General features: G+C 40.0%; 2 protein-coding genes across 11 annotated transcripts in view; one reads left to right on the top strand and one right to left on the bottom strand.

Moving 5' to 3' along the window:
• The window catches only part of LOC308086080 (uncharacterized protein), a 499,718-nt gene that overhangs the window by 369,793 nt on the left and 112,710 nt on the right, over positions 1-17,215 (bottom strand). The window lies entirely within an intron of this gene.
• LOC308086062 (uncharacterized protein) overlaps positions 12,461-17,215 on the top strand; it is an 82,297-nt gene continuing 77,542 nt past the window's right edge. For all 10 annotated transcript variants that reach the window (XM_080429403.1, XM_080429405.1, XM_080429406.1 and 7 more), the window contains exon 1: positions 12,461-12,632. The gene's annotated coding sequence lies outside the window, so the exon portion shown is untranslated. The remainder of the gene's footprint in view (positions 12,633-17,215) is intronic.

Genomic DNA, 17,215 nt, shown 5'->3' on the forward strand with positions numbered 1-17,215 from the left:
CCCAGAGGATCTTAGGAACTTCTCCCTTGATGCCCTGAGTAAGGACCTTGAGCGCATGGCGCCATTTATGTTTGCTTTTTTCTCCACCATCACCAGCCAAAAACTGCCCCATACCTGTGCTGCTGCTGCAATTGCTCTAAGAGGGAGGGAGAATCGTCTGTCAGCCTTTTCCTACTATGTTAATAGTGTACTGCAATATGGTGGTGCCAAGAAGGCAGTGTTTGAGCGTTTGTGCAAAATGGGGATAACCACATCACACTCCAAAGCTGTCCTAAAGCAAAACGACATGGCAAAACTCTGTGGAGAAGCTGTATACCAGCTTAAGGTAGAGGCAGAAATGAATGCCACACATAAAGGGAGCACAGGAGAGCGAATAACTGAACCAGCGAGCACAGAAGTAGCAACTTGTCTAGCTGGCACAGGAGTGCGAACTAGTACACCTAGCACAGTAGTGCCAACTAGTCCAGCTAGCACAGGAGTGCCAACTAGTACACCTAGCACAGGAGTGCCAACTAGTTCAGAAGGTCTTGCCAGTTTCTCATACTGTGAGTTGTTAGAATCGGACATCTCTGATCTGGGCTTTCAACTTTTGAATATCTCATCTTGCATTAATGAAAGTGCGCCTGTTACACCAGCCCTTGCATGTTCTTCTAATCCCCAGCCTATTCTATCAACGCTTCCAAGTTCTCTACTCCACCCGCTTATTCTGTGATAATTGACAACCGTGATTTCTTTGTGCCTGTACACCACCAAACCAGCAGCAATCCTAACAAGTCAATCCACTGGACCCACCATACTTGTAGCGGCCCTTGGATACTGAATGATGACGAGATGGATGGTTTCAACAGGTGTATTTATTTTCTTCAACAAGAATGAAGCTCTGGTTCGAACACCGTGAAAACTATAAAAAATCAAATCATTTCATAGTTTCACTCAACAATAAAATCAGTGCCTTTCAAAATATCAATTTTAAAGTACAATTCAACAATAAAATAGTTAATTTATTGATTGATTGAAACCTTTATTTATTCTCGAAAAGAGCATTGAGGTTTACCCTCATTTGCAATGCTGACGAGATTACATATACAAAAATCAACAATTAAGGCACATACATGTATAAAACACAGAAACAAAAATAAACCATAACAGAACATTTGTAAGTTAAAAACAATTTTATAGTTGATATCATTCAGTGAATTAATGCAAATACAAAAACGAAAATGTACCATAACCAAATCAAAATACCAGACAAACAATGAATAGATCCCAGAATAAGTCAGAAAGAAAATCCAAACAAGCAACAAACAAAGGAACACTCCTGTACCTCACTCCGCTAATCCAGGGGTAGCGGAGCAGATAAGTGCTACGATCTTTCAATTTATGATACAAGCGTGAAAATTGGCATGAGCAGTCTCCATGGGTCACTTGACAAGAAAATTGTCCGAGGCAGTTGTAATTTCAAGATGGCGGCCATTTTTCAAGATGGCCGACACCTTAGTGTGCAGTTAAGTGATATGATGGTTTATTTGGTGATACAAGCATGAAAATTGGCATGAGCAGTCTCTGTGGGTCACTTGACAATAGGCCACCCACAGCTACTTGAAATTTCAAGATGGCGGCCATTTTTCAAGATGGCCAACACTTTAGTGGAGCAATTAAGTTATATAATGGTTTATTTGGTGATACAAGCATGAAAATTGGCATGAGCAGTCTCTGTGGGTCACTTGACAATAGGCCACCCACAGCTACTTGAAATTTCAAGATGGCGGCCATTTTTCAAGATGGCCAACACTTTAGTGGAGCAATTAAGTTATATAATGGTTTATTTGGTGATACAAGCATGAAAATTGGCATGAGCAGTCTCTGTGGGTCACTTGACAATAGGCCACCCACAGCTACTTGAAATTTCAAGATGGCGGCCATTTTTAAAGATGGCCAACACTTTAGTGGAGCAATTAAGTTATATAATGGTTTATTTGGTGATACAAGCATTACAATTGGCATGAGCAGTCTCTAAGGGTTGCTTGACAAGAAAACACTCCCAGCCACTTGAAATTTCTATTTTCAAGATGGCCACCCCCTGGATCCTCAAAAGATACATTTTCTCATAGAAATGTATGTATTTTTTTTCATTAAGGACAATTATACGATTATTGTTATTATGCTAAAGAACAACTTTTAACACATCACAATACAGTTGTGTTGATTTGTTGATCATAGATAGATTAGATAAGAGTGAATATCTGCACTACCAGGGCACACTGGTGATATCACTGCTGTTAAACTCAGAGTGGGGTTCAATGTCAGCTAATTGAAAGTTAGTATCCCAAATGCTGTCTAATTTACCCCAAAACAATTAGATAGCCGCACCTGAATTGACAGGTTGTGCCAGCGCGGGAGAGCCGAGCCAAGGTTAATGGGGTTTTAGTTAACCGGATGGTGTACAGATCGCACGGGATTTAAATGGCATTGGATGAACGATCGGACTAAGTGTAGGGTTAAGGCACGAACTTAGTTGTATCCCATACATCAAAGTGCTTGGTAAAAGGTGGTAAAAGGATAAACCCTCGGCCTCTGCCTATGCTGCAGACATGGCAGAAGCCATCATAACAGTTGAGAAAACTAACTGGGACAGATGTTTCATTTGTCAGCAGGTCACCAAGGAAAAACTCATTCAGCCGAGTTTATTCAACAGAGAGCACGATCGTACTGGTTATGATACCATTGCAAGAAATGTTCCATTATTTCATAAGATCAATGCTCTGCCTATCTTACTTAGTCTAACCCGACTAGATGAAGGTGATGGCATAGAAAGCACATTGACAAGAAACAGAGCAAAATATAATTTAAGCTGTAAACTTAGGTTCAACAACACAGAGCTGGAAAGGGCCCAACAGAGAGCATCTACATCTATGTAGTTGCCCCTGCTAGAACCTATTTGCATGTTTATTTTGCCAGAGTTTTTCCCCGTTGTCCTCTTTGTTTTCAAGTGTAGGCCTATGGCTCGGCTTCCCCTCGCCACATCGGTGCATCATGTTTTACTTTGTCACCAGTCTATTAGTGTGTAATTTTCAGTTGTTACTTTGTAACATTGCTTCCACTGCCTTCCACTGCCATACGTAACAGTGAAGCACATTTTCAGTTTAGTTCCTTACTATAGTTTGTCATGGTTCCGTGGCTACTGCCATTCAGTATTAGCCATTGCTCAATTATAATTTTGGAGCACTGTCCGTTCAGCACCACAACTGTGCTAATCAGCACCTCAACTGTGCTAATTTATTAGTCATATTTTTTGTTCCCCCATCTCTTAGTATTTATTTGACACATGTAATGGCTGTTAGTTTAAAAAAAAAAAAAAAAAAAAAAAAATCCTCCCTTGTGACTGTTACTGTGTCGTGGTAAGGGAGCTTGAGTACCTCAGTGAACCCTGAGAGCTATGCCAGTGGGAGGCAACTCCTGACAGGTTTTACCAAACTGGACAGGTCGTGGGCGAGGAGTCAGACAAAACACAGTCAAACAACCTCTCTTGACAGAGCTTTTTGAGGAACCCAATACATTTCTATGAGAAAAGGTATCATTTAAAGATCCACATGGCGGACGAAAGTCATCTTGAAATTTCAAGTGGTGGTTGTGGGGTTTCTTGTCAAATGACCTTTTGAGACGGCTCATGGCAATTTTCATGCTTGTATCACCAACTAAATGATTTCTTAAGCTTAACTGTGGTGGTTTTTCATCTTAAAAAATGGCCGCCATCTTGAAATTTAAAGTAGCTGTGGGTGGCTTATTGTCAAGTGACCCACAGAGACTGCTCATGCCAATTGTCATGCTTGTATCACCAAATGAACCATTATATAACTTTAATGCTCCACTAAAGTGTCGGCCATCTTGAAAAATGGCCGCCATCTTGAAATTTCAAGTAGCTGTGGGTGGCATATTGTCAAGTGACCCACAGAGACTGCTCATATCAATTTTCATGCTTGTATCACCAAATAAACCATTATATAACTTAATTGCTCCACTAAAGTGTTGGCCATCTTGAAAAATGGCCGCCATGTTGAAATGTCAAGTAGCTGTGGGTGGCCTATTGTCAAGTGACCCACAGAGACTATTCATGCCAATTTTCATGCTTGTATCACCAAATAAACCATCATATCACTTAACTGCCCACTAAGATGTCGGCCATCTTGAAAAATGGCCACCATCTTGAAATTACAACTGCCTCGGACAATTTTCTTGTCAAGTGACCCATGGAGACTGCTCATGCCAATTTTCACGCTTGTATCATAAATTGAAAGATTCTGCCAGAAAAAAGCATTTAGCCGCTCCGCTAGGGTGCTATACTGGGCTATGCTGCTTACAAAGCCACCTTGGCTTCAGGTAAACATCAGACAATCATTTGTTTGCACCAAACGTCACAACAGGCGCTGTGAACAACATATAAACAACCTTACTCAAACTGCGCACTCAAAGTGCAGAATACAAGGTTACAGGTTACAAACAGGCTACAGAAAGTCAAGGCAAACAAACATTCCGTACCGTGTCGCGCTATGTTGGTGTGCAAAAGTGCGTCTCTCTGCTCTGACCGTCACTGAGTGGAAGGATCTGTCTGTGAAGCTAGCATGCCTCAGTTAAGTCCGGTCTGGTGACAGGAAGTGTCAGAATAAAGGTGTTACAAAATGCACAGGAAGTGTCAAAATAAAGGTATCCCAAAATACGCAAAGTAAATAACAAATCAACTTCAAACTAAAGCAACAATTGAAGTTAAAAGGAATCAAGTGTCACCGACACTTACAATACTGCTGTGGAGGACAGAGTCCCATCTCACCACATCAGTGACAAAACCCCTATTTTCTCAACCTTTGATTCAGAGCCAAACGTTTGAAATTGGAAAATGAGCCATTATCCATATTTTGACTTGGTTTTAGAAACAAATATTGAAAAAACAAGTCATTTTTCGGATTTTTTTAAAATAAATCAACTGAACGAAAGGTACACAGATTCAGTTTAATGTCTTCATGTTGGAATTTATTTTACAGTGTAATCAATGATGAAATATTCCTTATAATACTTTGAATATATTACAAGTTATTATTAATAGCAGTTGTACTGTCCTCCTTGGGGTGTAGCAACCACAATTAGACAGCAAGCCAAACTCCATTCACAGAGGACATGAGAGTCAGGATGTACGCTTCAACTCCAAAGATTTATTGAAGACTCAAGGTGTATGTAGTTGTGAAAAACGGAGTGAAACTGCAAAGTCAACAATACAAAAAAAAGAACAGTACAGTTACAGTAGTGTTGCTTATGAAAATGAGTAGAGGTAAGTAAATGTAAATATAAATGTAGGATACATTTATGGTTATGGTAAGCATATGTAGGCAACTGTAACAATGAGGTAAATATTCATTTCACAGGCGTTATGAACTGTACCAAATCTCATACAACAATAATCTCTCAAGAGAAAAATAACACAAATAACAACTTAAGTAACCCACATGGCTGTGTAAATCTAAACATAAGAATACATCCCAAATCACCTTCACACAACAAAATTAACTAATACAGATCTAAGGAGTTAATCATCGATGAAGTCACACTTACAGTCAGACAATTCTTGCCTGGCACAACAACATAAATGGCAGCAAAGGATTTAAATGCTCTGGTTTTGGCTGACTGGGATCTAACTCTCTGTAACAATGTTTGTGGATAAACAAGGACGTATGACATAAGATGTCATGTGTAGACGGGTGACACTGTGAAGCAGGTCAGTCCCTGTACGTCTGTGGGATAAAAAAAAATTGCGAGGTCAGGCATGTATAGTGGGATGTGTGATGCTCGTGTTTTCTGCCATGTAGTTGATTGATTTGGCCAGCATTGGTAATACAAGACATGAGTTACAATAATATGTAGTTGTTACCTGATAAGAAGTTGTTTAGAATTTGTTATTACATTTGTAATGTTTACATTTCAATTGATTGGGATTCTATTTCAATATTTAACTATTAAGAATTGGTACAGTAAAACATCTTGGTAATAAGCACAGATGGACTTGAGGAGGTGTGGTACAAGAATCAATATATCAACCAATAACTCATACTAAATATCAACAACGTTTTAGAAACAGGAACTCCAACTCTGTGAACCCCTCTTTGCAGACATTATTGTAATATTTAATGTCCCGCTTATTATTGTAGGCCTATATAATAAGTGTCATGAAGCATCAGGGCATTAATTCACACGTTGTGATGCATTGTGAGCTTGGAGATCCATTGTTAGCTTTTAGGAATTTAGCCCCATTTGAAACCTCTCCCTCAGCAGTGATTGGAGCTATTGTCAGCTGTTCAGACACCTAACTCCACCTAACTTTGGTTGGACAAAACTCCTAACTCCAGTTGAGCTGGATTTGGGTAAAGTGGTGATAATATATGACACATGCAAGTATATGACAATATATAAAGTCACTATACCAACTTTGATGAGGCAGTATTGCTTTTTTTTAAAAATATATATATATAATGATTTCTTCATTTCCTGAAAAATGAGCGTTGTGGAGTTAGTTGGTTGCTGCTGGACAGCAGAGATATATTATATTAATTATTGTAATAAAATGTTATATTATAATGTGATATTATAATAATATGTATTATAATATGATATATTATAATATAATAAAATTCGTAATCTATTATATTAATAATGTTGTTTTATTGTATATCGTGATAAATAATGTTTTCTGTGGGATGTTGCGTGCTGGTGGTATGAAGAAGTTATCCCATGCGCCCGCCATGTCTTAAGGCGCAGTGTGAGTGTCCAGGGGACGTATTTGAAAGTCCTTTGTAGGTGTAAGCACGTTTGCCTGTGACGGTGTGGGCTGAAAGATTTGTGTACACAAACGAAAATACGGGCGCCCCCCCCCCCAACACACACACACACACACACACACACACACACACACACACACACACACACACACACACACACACACACATACACATACACATACACATACACACAGACAGAGTATCAGATGTGCCGTCAGAGTATCAGATATGCCGTCCGTTTACACGGGAACAGTGTTTGCTTGGCTTGAATCCGCAACTAAGTGAAACCAAGCTCCAGAGTGGAATTCTTTGACAACGCTCTGTGTCCCGTCTGCACTGCCAGCGAGCGAGCGTTCTGACGGCGACGTCGCGCGAAAAACTGTCCTCATCTGGGGCGATATGGAGCGTCGGCTATCGCGTTGCGACGTAGCATTAACCAATCATATTAATGGTGGGGAAAGTACTATATTTTTGGACTTAAGTAAAAGTATCAATACTGCGATGTAGAAATACTCTGTTACAAGCAAAAGTCCGGAATAAAAAATGTACTTGAGTAAAAGTACAAAAGTATTGGTATCAAAATGTAGGTTAAAGTAGGCTACCAAAAGTAGAAAGTAGCTACTCATGGTGCAGAATGTCCCATTTCAAGTTTACAAATGTATACAAATCTTATACTAAATCTATAAACAATAGCAGATCTACAAGCTCACAATGCCTTGCATCACTTGTAGATCTGCTATTTTCAAATGGCTGAAATGTATAGGGCTGAAGTGGTTAATGTATGTTTTGTAATGATAATCAAATCTACAAAGTAACTAACTAAAGTTTTCAAATAATTGTATAGTGGAGCAAAAGTAGGCTACAATATTTGCCTCTAAGATTTAGTGGGGTAAAAGTATTGGAAATTGTAAAAACTCAAGTAAAGCACAAATACCTCATAATTGTACTTGAGTACATGTTACTTTCCACCACTGCTATTAAATGAATAAATAATAGGAGCGGACTTGTGGAAAGGACACACACACACACACACACACACACACACACACACACACACACACACACACACACACACACACACACACACACACACACGCACACTCTCTCTCTCCTTCAGATATTCTTTTCTCCATATGCTGCACATGATAGTCTACGCAAGTAGGCCTACGCATCATGCACAAACACACCACTTAAATTCTTCTTAAACAACCTCTATGGCATATGTTTGCCTGTTTGGCTGAAATAAACGTGGCCTAAATGAAGTGAGGGTCTCACTCACTGTATGAAAAGATACATAGTGCACGCATATGATCCACTCAAGTCCCGCACCGCACCCGCAGGTGCAGGACAAACAATAGTTCATCAAATAGAAAAAATAAGTGCACACTGGTAGAAAAAGCTCCGCTATTTATGTATTGCTGTCAACATTTCGATCAGTTAGAAGTTCATCAGGAATTTTACATTTTCATTAGGAAACATGTAGCTTTAGAATACAACTCTCGTAGACGTATTTATGATTCTGACGTTTTCAATCTACGAGAGTTGTAGGGTTCACCCCCCATGGACACAGGGACTTTCAGCACTATACCCCGTAGACACTCCAAACATGTACAAATTGAAGGAAAAAAACGGTGCTCACCCCCACATCCCAAATGTTAACTCTCGCTACGAGGTCGTAGTTTAATGTGATAATCCATATCTTTCAACAAAGAAGTGTTTTAATGCCGTCTGTGGCCGATTCTGTCGGAAGTTCCCAATGGGTGGTAGACGCGCCCATCTGGTGAAACCCGGAATTACACTCAATGTAAACAGAAAGTAAACGAGGGTGAAACAATGGCGTTCGGCCACAGACGGCATTAAAACACTTCTTTGTTGAAAGATATGAATTATTACATTAAACTACTACCCCGTAGTGAGAGTTAACATGGCGTGGGGGTAAGCACCATTTTTTCAATTTGTACATGTTTGGAGTGTCTACGGGGTATAGTGCTGAAATAGCCATGGTTCACATGACGCTTGCATACAAGCGTCATGGTGCCGAGTCCCCCTGGTCTAAAGTTGTGTTCGATTTTTTCACATTGCCATCTCTCACATAAACATAAACGTTCAGATTTCAAATATAAAGTGCTTACCACCAAGCCACGGATGTTACAATGCGATGCGGACCGCGATGAGTACCCGTATCTCCCGTATTGTTCAATAAAAAGCATTTTAATCCCATCGCCGGCCATTTTCTCCAAATTGTCTCCAATACTTTCAACCATGCGACACTAATGGTTGGGAGGTGTATTGCACTCTGATACATTACAAAACAAAAAAAAACAAAAAAAGAAAATGGCCGGCGATGGGATTAAAATGCTTTTTATTGAACAATACGGGAGATACGGGTACTCATCGTGGTCCGCATCGCCTTGTAACATCCGTGGCTCGGTGGTAAGCACTTTATATTTGAAATCTGAACGTTTATGTTTATGTGAGAGATGGCAATGTGAAAAAATCGAACACAACTTTAGACCAGGGGGACTCGGCACCATGACTGTCATGGTATGACAGTCATGTTTCAGGGCTAAGTGCTGAAAGTCCCTGTGTCCATGGGGGGTGAACCCTACAACGCTCGTAGATTGAAAACGTCAGAATCATAAATACGTCTACGAGAGTCGTATTCTACAGCTAGGAAACATGTACTGTAGCGTACAGATCCCACATTTTCAGGACAATTCCCGAAGAAGCAATAAATAAATAAATAGCGGCTGTGGTGGTAGTGGAAAGTAACTGGTACATGTACTCAAGTACTGTAGGCCTACTTAAATACAATTTTGAGTTATTTTTTACTTTACTGGAGTATTTCCAAATTTCAATACTTTTACTTCTCCACTACATCTCAGAGGCAATTCAGGCAAATATTCCTACTTTTACTCCACTACACAATTATTTGAAAACTTTAGTTAGTTACTTTGCAGATATACATTATTAAATTATAAAACATACATTAACCACTTTAGCCCAATTTTATACATAGGATATTTGAAAATAGCCGATCTACAAGCTCACAATGCATCACCATGCATTGTGAGCTTGTAGATCTGCTACCTATTTTCAAACATTTTAGTACTTTTACTTTAGGTACTTTAAGTATATTTTGATGCCAATACTTTTGTAGCCTACTTTTACTGAACATTGGCCTTTTACTTGTTGTAACAGAGTAGCCTATTTCTTCACATTGTTTGCTACTTTTACTTAAGTAAAATATGATATCTGACTACTTCTTCCACCACTGAATAGCGGAGCTTTTTTCACTCACTGTAGCCTACTGTTTGATGGTGGTCGTTTGAACTTTATAGGCTATAAATAAAATATGAAGTAATGAGGGTCTAGCCTAGCCTACTGTGTTTACAACAATCCTCAAATATGAAGAACAAAGTGATGTGCAGTAGCTGATGTGTTGTCCGTCCACTATAGGTATTTGAAAATCCAAGTTCCTCCACTCTTTATAAAACGTCTGACAATAAAAAATAATAGCCTATTAGGTGTACCAAAAAATCCTGAAGGGGGCGTCAACAAGTGTCTTTTTGTAGCTGCGGACATCTTTGAGGGGTAAAAACCAGGTTGACTTAACATTGCCCAATGCCACGCCCAATGCCTCGCCCCCGCAGGCTGATTTGCCCCTTCTGCTGGTGACGACACGTTGGCACGCTTAATACTATAGATGTATATCGAACAGGCACAAAGCACTATTTTTTTTTCACTCTATGACAAAGCAGTGTGCAGATCTCAACCAGGTCCACAATGGAAACAAGTTCCTTTAGGGTTTTTTGTGTTATCCTTTTAACAACCATAGTAAAATCCTACCTCTGTAATGTTTACAAATCTGTTAATAAAGTATTTAATCAACAAATAAAAAACAATAAAAAGTGTTTGGGGGCGGGGCACAGCCGCGAAACCTCACTCAAATAGAGACCCTGCGAGCGAAAATAGGAGGGGTGGACGACGTCGCTGCACGGTTCGTTGTCGCTCGCGGTAGGTCAGGACGGTCTCATTGAAAAACATGTATTTTAATGAGATTTCATCGCCCGCTCGCGTCGCGTCGCGTCGCATCGCTGGCAGTGCGGATGGGGTGTAAGGAAACAGCAAGACGTGTGTCGTTGCCAGGTTTTGTGACAGAAATAAGCAGCCAGTTCTATGAAAACAAGCCCCAAGGAGGCGACTAGACTACATTAGCACTTTAAACCTATACTACAGTAGGCTACATTGGCTATTTGAAAATAGACGATCTACAAGCTCACAGTGAGCTTGTAGATCTGCTATTTTCAAAAAGATCTTGAAAATAAATAATATCTATCTATCTATCTATCTATCTATATATAGATCTATCTATCACACACACACACACACACACACACACACACACACACAGCCTTTTATGAGCCGAGGGCCACTATGGATATCATTTTCCATAGCACGTGTGTGTGTGTGTGTGTGTGTGTGTGTGTGTGTGTGTGTGTGTGTGTGTGTGTGTGTGTGTGACTGTAGGATCTATGCAGAGATTCTTTTCTTTTCTGGCCAAAAAGTGTATTTTACAGAGAAGGTGGGGAGCTGAGAGGCTTCCCACCTCCGACGTTTTTGGGTGTTTTTCTGTTACTTTATTTCGGTTTTAGGGTTAGGGAATGGTTTGGGTTGGACTTCAGTGCTAAGCCTTTTTAGAAAGGGCATCCTTTCAGAAAAAGGCAGAGCAAGGAATTTTTGCTCTCGCCATCTTGTTTTTGAAAGAAAGTCTTTTTGGGATCCCGTTACTCTTTAATTTTAAGGTCCTTATAATTTTACATTCTGTTTACTAAGTCTTTAATCTAAATTCTAAATCTTAGCCCTAAGTTCTTTTTGGCTGTTTCGCCTTTCCTAAAGCTTTTTCTAAAAGAAAAAGGGGGGGGGGGTTCCATTAGGGTTAACCATTTTCCCTTTCTTTAAAGTTTAGGTTTTTAGGCATGTTTACAAACTATAAATAAAATTGCCAGTGAACTTTGTGAGGAATGTTCACTGGGGACTGTGCATGGCAGGTACGGTTTTAAGGTTAGGGTTAGGGTTAGGGTTATGTTATGTAATTCTTATTTTGCCTGATTTTACTGAAGAAAAAAAAAAGTAATACATTTACAAATGTCTTTTTTTTTTGCAAGATCGATTGGGTGGGCCAGCTTTCTACGTGGGTGGGCCACGGCCCACCCCAGCCCACCCATGGCTGCGCCCCTGTACACTATTATAGTCTTCATCACTAGTTGAGTTTAACTAAAGAGCTATAGTTGTGTCAAACCAGAAACAGGATCGTGTCAAAGGTCGTGTCAAACCACACACCGGTAAAGTCCCAAATTCAGACAAATTTCTGATCCAGATTGGAGTCAGATTAGTTTGATGTCTGAACAAGGCTGAGGAATGTGACTCAAACATGATTAAAAAAAATATATCAGTTATATTATATTGACATACTCTACCACACAGATTGTACAACATAGCATTTTATCACAAATAAGTTACATAATACAGCTTTAAATGAATCTACATGGTGTGAGGGAGGAGTTACATGTGAAATGTGTCATATAGTTTCATCCTCCTCCTGCCAGGGTTTCAATCAGGAAGAGAAGAGACGTCAGTTAAACGAGACAGACAGATCCTCTAGTCAGTCAGTTAAACCTCACATTGAGTTTAATGGTGCAGATTGTTGTTGTTTTATCATCATTAGGAACATTGTTATCAACATGAAGGGCCTCATGGCTCCACTGTTCATCTGGCTGTTGGCAGTGTCTGGACTCAGCATCACACCTGGTAGGTGAAAAACTACATTAATAAATGTATTAAAGTCATTAAATGTCTGATGAACCACTTAAACCCTCTATTCTTAGTCAAACAAACCTGAGTTTGCATCTCTACGGCCAATTTCTTCACCCCAAAAAGCCGATCTACAAGCCCACAGAGCGTCACAGTGCAACGTGTTGTGAGCTTTAGATCGGCTATCTTTTGGCCAACGTTCACCTAGTAATATGGATGCCGGGGTTGAACAACTCGTCGCTTCGCGAGGCGTTGTAAGCTTGTAGATCTGCTATTTTCAGCCTAGGTATAAAATAGGGCTGAAGTGGTTAATGTACGTTTTATAATCCTCGGTGAGGACTGTCTCAGACTCAGGCAGTGGTGTAAAGTAACTAAGTACATCTACTCAAGTACTGTACTTAAGTAACATTTTGAGGTATTTGTACTTTACTCCAATTTCTAATGCTTTTACTTCTACTCTACTACATCTCAGAGGCAAATATTATAATTTGTACGATTTTTTATTTTCAAAAGACTTTTATATATTTTGAATGGGAAATTCTGCCCCATGAGTACTTTTACTTTTGGTACTTTAAGTACATTATGATGGCAATCTTTTATACTTTTACTTAAGTGCATTTTGAATTCCAGATTTTTACTTCTAACAGAGTCTGTCTATATTGCAGTATTGACTTTAAGTTAAGACATGTGAGTACTTTTTCCACCACTGGTCTCAGAATCCATGGACCTGTTTTACAGGCCACGTGTTACAACAGAGAAACAACGATGGTGGCAGAGAGAGAGAGAGAGAGAGAGAGAGAGAGAGAGAGAGAGAGAGAGAGAGAGAGGTACATGTGTGGATGCACCCACTCTAGTGCTGCTCGTTGCACACTTCCCCTGCACACAGGAAGTGGTTACCTTGGCAACCAGCTGCCAGAGTCTCAGCTCAACCAGTCTGCTTCATTCTCTGGGAAATGTGCACATTTATTTATATATCAGGGGTCGCGCTAGGATTTTAATCTGCCGGTCCCAATGTCCGGAAGGATTCAAATTTATCGGACATCTGACAAAAATAACGGTCATAATTATTTTAATGCATTAATGACAAGCAGATGCGTAAATACAGCCTAACACTAAAGGTCCTTACACACCGGGGCGATTTTTTTCATGCGAATAATACGTTATTTTTTAAAACATTATAAAGTCAATGCAAGCTTCCACACCAGTTTAGCGGAGCGAAAAAAGCGTTTTTTCATATAATTCAAAATGGTGGGAGATCTAAAGGTCAGAGGTCAGAATGTGAAAGTTGTTCGGCATGAGGAGACGCATGTGTGTATCGAAGTTTCATGGCTGTAGGTCAAACAGGGCATGAGTTGTACCTGTTCAAAGTTGGCATTTTTCAATTGATTGCTACAGCGCCACCCTTTGGCCGATGGTTTTGAGTTTCGGGTCTTCGCCGTTTGGCATAGCCCTCTACCATATTGCAGAGTTTCGTAAAAAGCGACCGCACGGTTGGGCCAGAACTGAAAAAACGGCGGAAGAACGCCTACATTCTCAAGAAAGGCTTCGAGCCTATCGGCCTCGAAACCTTAATTATACAAGCTTAAGTAAATTCACACTATAAACCCCTTTCTTTTAGAGGACATATAGACACTAATAGCACACGTAATATAAATACTGCATAAATATAAATTCCACTTAAATCATAGTCATATTCTTGTCATCTGGACCAAGTGTAGCCTAGTTATTAACAACAACTTGAACAAAATATCTATAAGCCAGAGAGGGTTGCTTGTAAAAAATCTATGGCTTTGATGCTATAGATTAGATCAGTGGTTCTCAAACCTTTTCATGTCAAGGACCCCAAACTTGACACTTATTAGCTCGCGGATGCCCCATTTGAAAAGATATGCAAGGACCCCCATAAGAGGAGTTTTTTTTACGGCTCTAGCAGTGATTTTCAACCATTTTAATTTCAAGGACCCCCAGTTTGACATGCATTAGGCTACGGACCCGCATTTAATGGCATCTCTATCTCTTGGACCCCAATTTATATCGTAAAATCAATGTCCATTTGGTTCCTTGTGTACACTCTCTGAGTTACAGACCCATAAGCGTCCATTTGGTTCCCCCTGGAACTCCGTCAAGGATCCCAGAGAGTCCCACTGGATTAGATGTAGGCCTATTTGACAGTGCAGAAACATAAAAGCCTTGATGTAACATTAACGAGCGTCAACGAGCGCCAGCTTGACACAGACAGACACACACACACACACACACACACACACCTCCCCTCTGCAGTGCTGTGATTGGAGTTTGTCTCATTTCTCTCCAAAAGCCCTTGAATATGATTAAGGATTACTGTGATTATGGTAAGCTCACATTTCACATAACACACACCATACCGTAGGAACTCCTCTAACTATCACTAGCCAAAACAATAAATACAAAACATTTATTTTCGTTTGTGTGTGCGGGACGCGGGACAGACGGTCCAATTTCGGGACTGTCCTGCGAGATGTGGGACGGGTGGGCACTCTACCTGACAAGCACTTGGAATGTAGGAGTTGAGGCATTATTTAGTTTTACTCCACAGATAAACATTGTGAAAATAGCAGATCTACAAGCTCACAACGCCTCGCATTGTGAGGCATTGTGTGCTTGTAGATCTATTTTCAAAATGTTTGCCTCTTTCCTATATTATTTTACTATTTCGCCAATGTTTGACGAGTTTTTATAGTATAGTTTGTTCATTACTTCTGATGCAGAAATTGTCTTTTTCTTTTCTATCCTTCTTTTTTTGTTAGGTATTATTATTGTTGAGAACCACTGCTCTAGATGATATTTTCCCTCTTATGTACAGTATGTATTTATTTTAGTTTGCCTTTTCTTTTCCCCACCCCCATAAAACAAAGTGCACTGACTTGTGTGCTGTTTGGGAACAGTTGACAATGGTTGTGTAAAGCTTTTCACCTGAATGTGTGTTCTTACATGTGTGTTAGACGTGTGGGAAGTTGAGAGCAGCTTGTTTTTTGGATTACACAGTAAACACCTAAACACATAGGATTTAGGCCGTTGTTTCTGTTAAAAACATATATTTGTCCAGATATACGGCCATGGAGACGCATTGTTATTGTTGACTTCCTGGACGTCATCTTCATCAATGGAAACATCTGCGGCAGTGAATCTCTCTGCCTCTGCCATTTGTCAAGTTTTCTCCCCTCCTCCGCTCGTCCTGTCACTTCCTTATAACATAATAGTGCAGACTGCTCATTTCATGTGGTCTGTGTTTTGACTTTCCTTCCTGGTTTAGAGCGGCATGACCCGCCCTATCCTGCCTCTGATTGGCCTACCCGTAAATGTTTTGCCCTAACCTTACCCAATGGTGAGTCGTCATATCTAAACCAACCTATCATTGTTGGATTTTCTCCGGGGATTTTCTCCACAAATCTTTATTTAGCAGTCCATGTTCTCCGGGGAGTAGTGTCATTACTAAATGTAATGCCTACAATTCCAAGTGCTTGTCAGCGTGGGGGGTCCCCAGTTCAAATATGATTATTTATTTATTTTTTTGGGGGGGGGTCCCCAGTTCAAATATGATTATTTATTTATTTTTTTGGGGGGGGGTCCCCAGTTCAAATATGATTATTTTGAGGGGGGTGGGTCCCTAGTTCAAATATGATTATTTGGGGGGGGGGGGTCCCCAGTTCAAATATGATTATTTTGGGGGGGGGGGGGGGGTCCCCAGTTCAAATATGTTTATTTTGGGGGCGTTTCTGCCTGAAACGTTTGGGAACCCTTGCTGTAGTTTATTGTCTGCTGGTGAACTACAAAACCTGCCTTGTTATAATAATACTGTAAATAACAATGTTTTATTAGTACATGATGAAGTGATTGTAGTTGCTGATGGATTAACAGACTCATAATTACGGCATCCTATTATTCCGACCGTTAGGTTAGTGTGAGGTTAGGGTTAAGGTTAAGTTTAAGGTTAAGGTTAGGGTTAAGTTTAGGGTTAGGGTTAGGGTTAGGGTTAGGGTTAAGGTTAAGTTTAAGGTTAGGGTTAAGTTTAAGGTTAGGTTTAGGGTTAGTTAGACAGACAGTTCACAAACCAACATGGACTAATTCTCCTTCACTGTGTTTGATGACATGTATGGACTGGCCTGTCACTGAGTCTGTGTTATTGTGCTAAAAGGAAACGTATATCTGAGTTTGAAAGATCACACATGTGTTTCATAATGTGAACAAAACAGCCTCACCTCCCCAGGTCTGAAAACACTCCATTTCACACAGCCAACTTCAACTTCAACAACCACAATCCATGTTTCAACTGTACTTAAAATAAATGTCTAACTGTTTTTGTAGGCCGTCTAATCCTCCTTAATGTGGTCCATGTGCACCATCTATTGGACAAACTGTAAAACTACACCACTTGATCTGTGATTTCTCTGCTATAGTTTTAAAGTGATTGTCTCAGAAGTAGACTGACCACTTGGTTAGGTTTGACACCATGTAATGTAGCTCTTTAGTAAACATGCATTTTGAGGTTGGGATACAGAGTTTATCCCATCAGAAGAGAGAACTCACACAGGATACAACAA

This window comes from Gymnoscopelus braueri (assembly GCF_963280865.1).
Source record: "Gymnoscopelus braueri genome assembly, chromosome: 5".
NCBI classification, from domain to species: Eukaryota; Metazoa; Chordata; class Actinopteri; order Myctophiformes; family Myctophidae; genus Gymnoscopelus; species Gymnoscopelus braueri.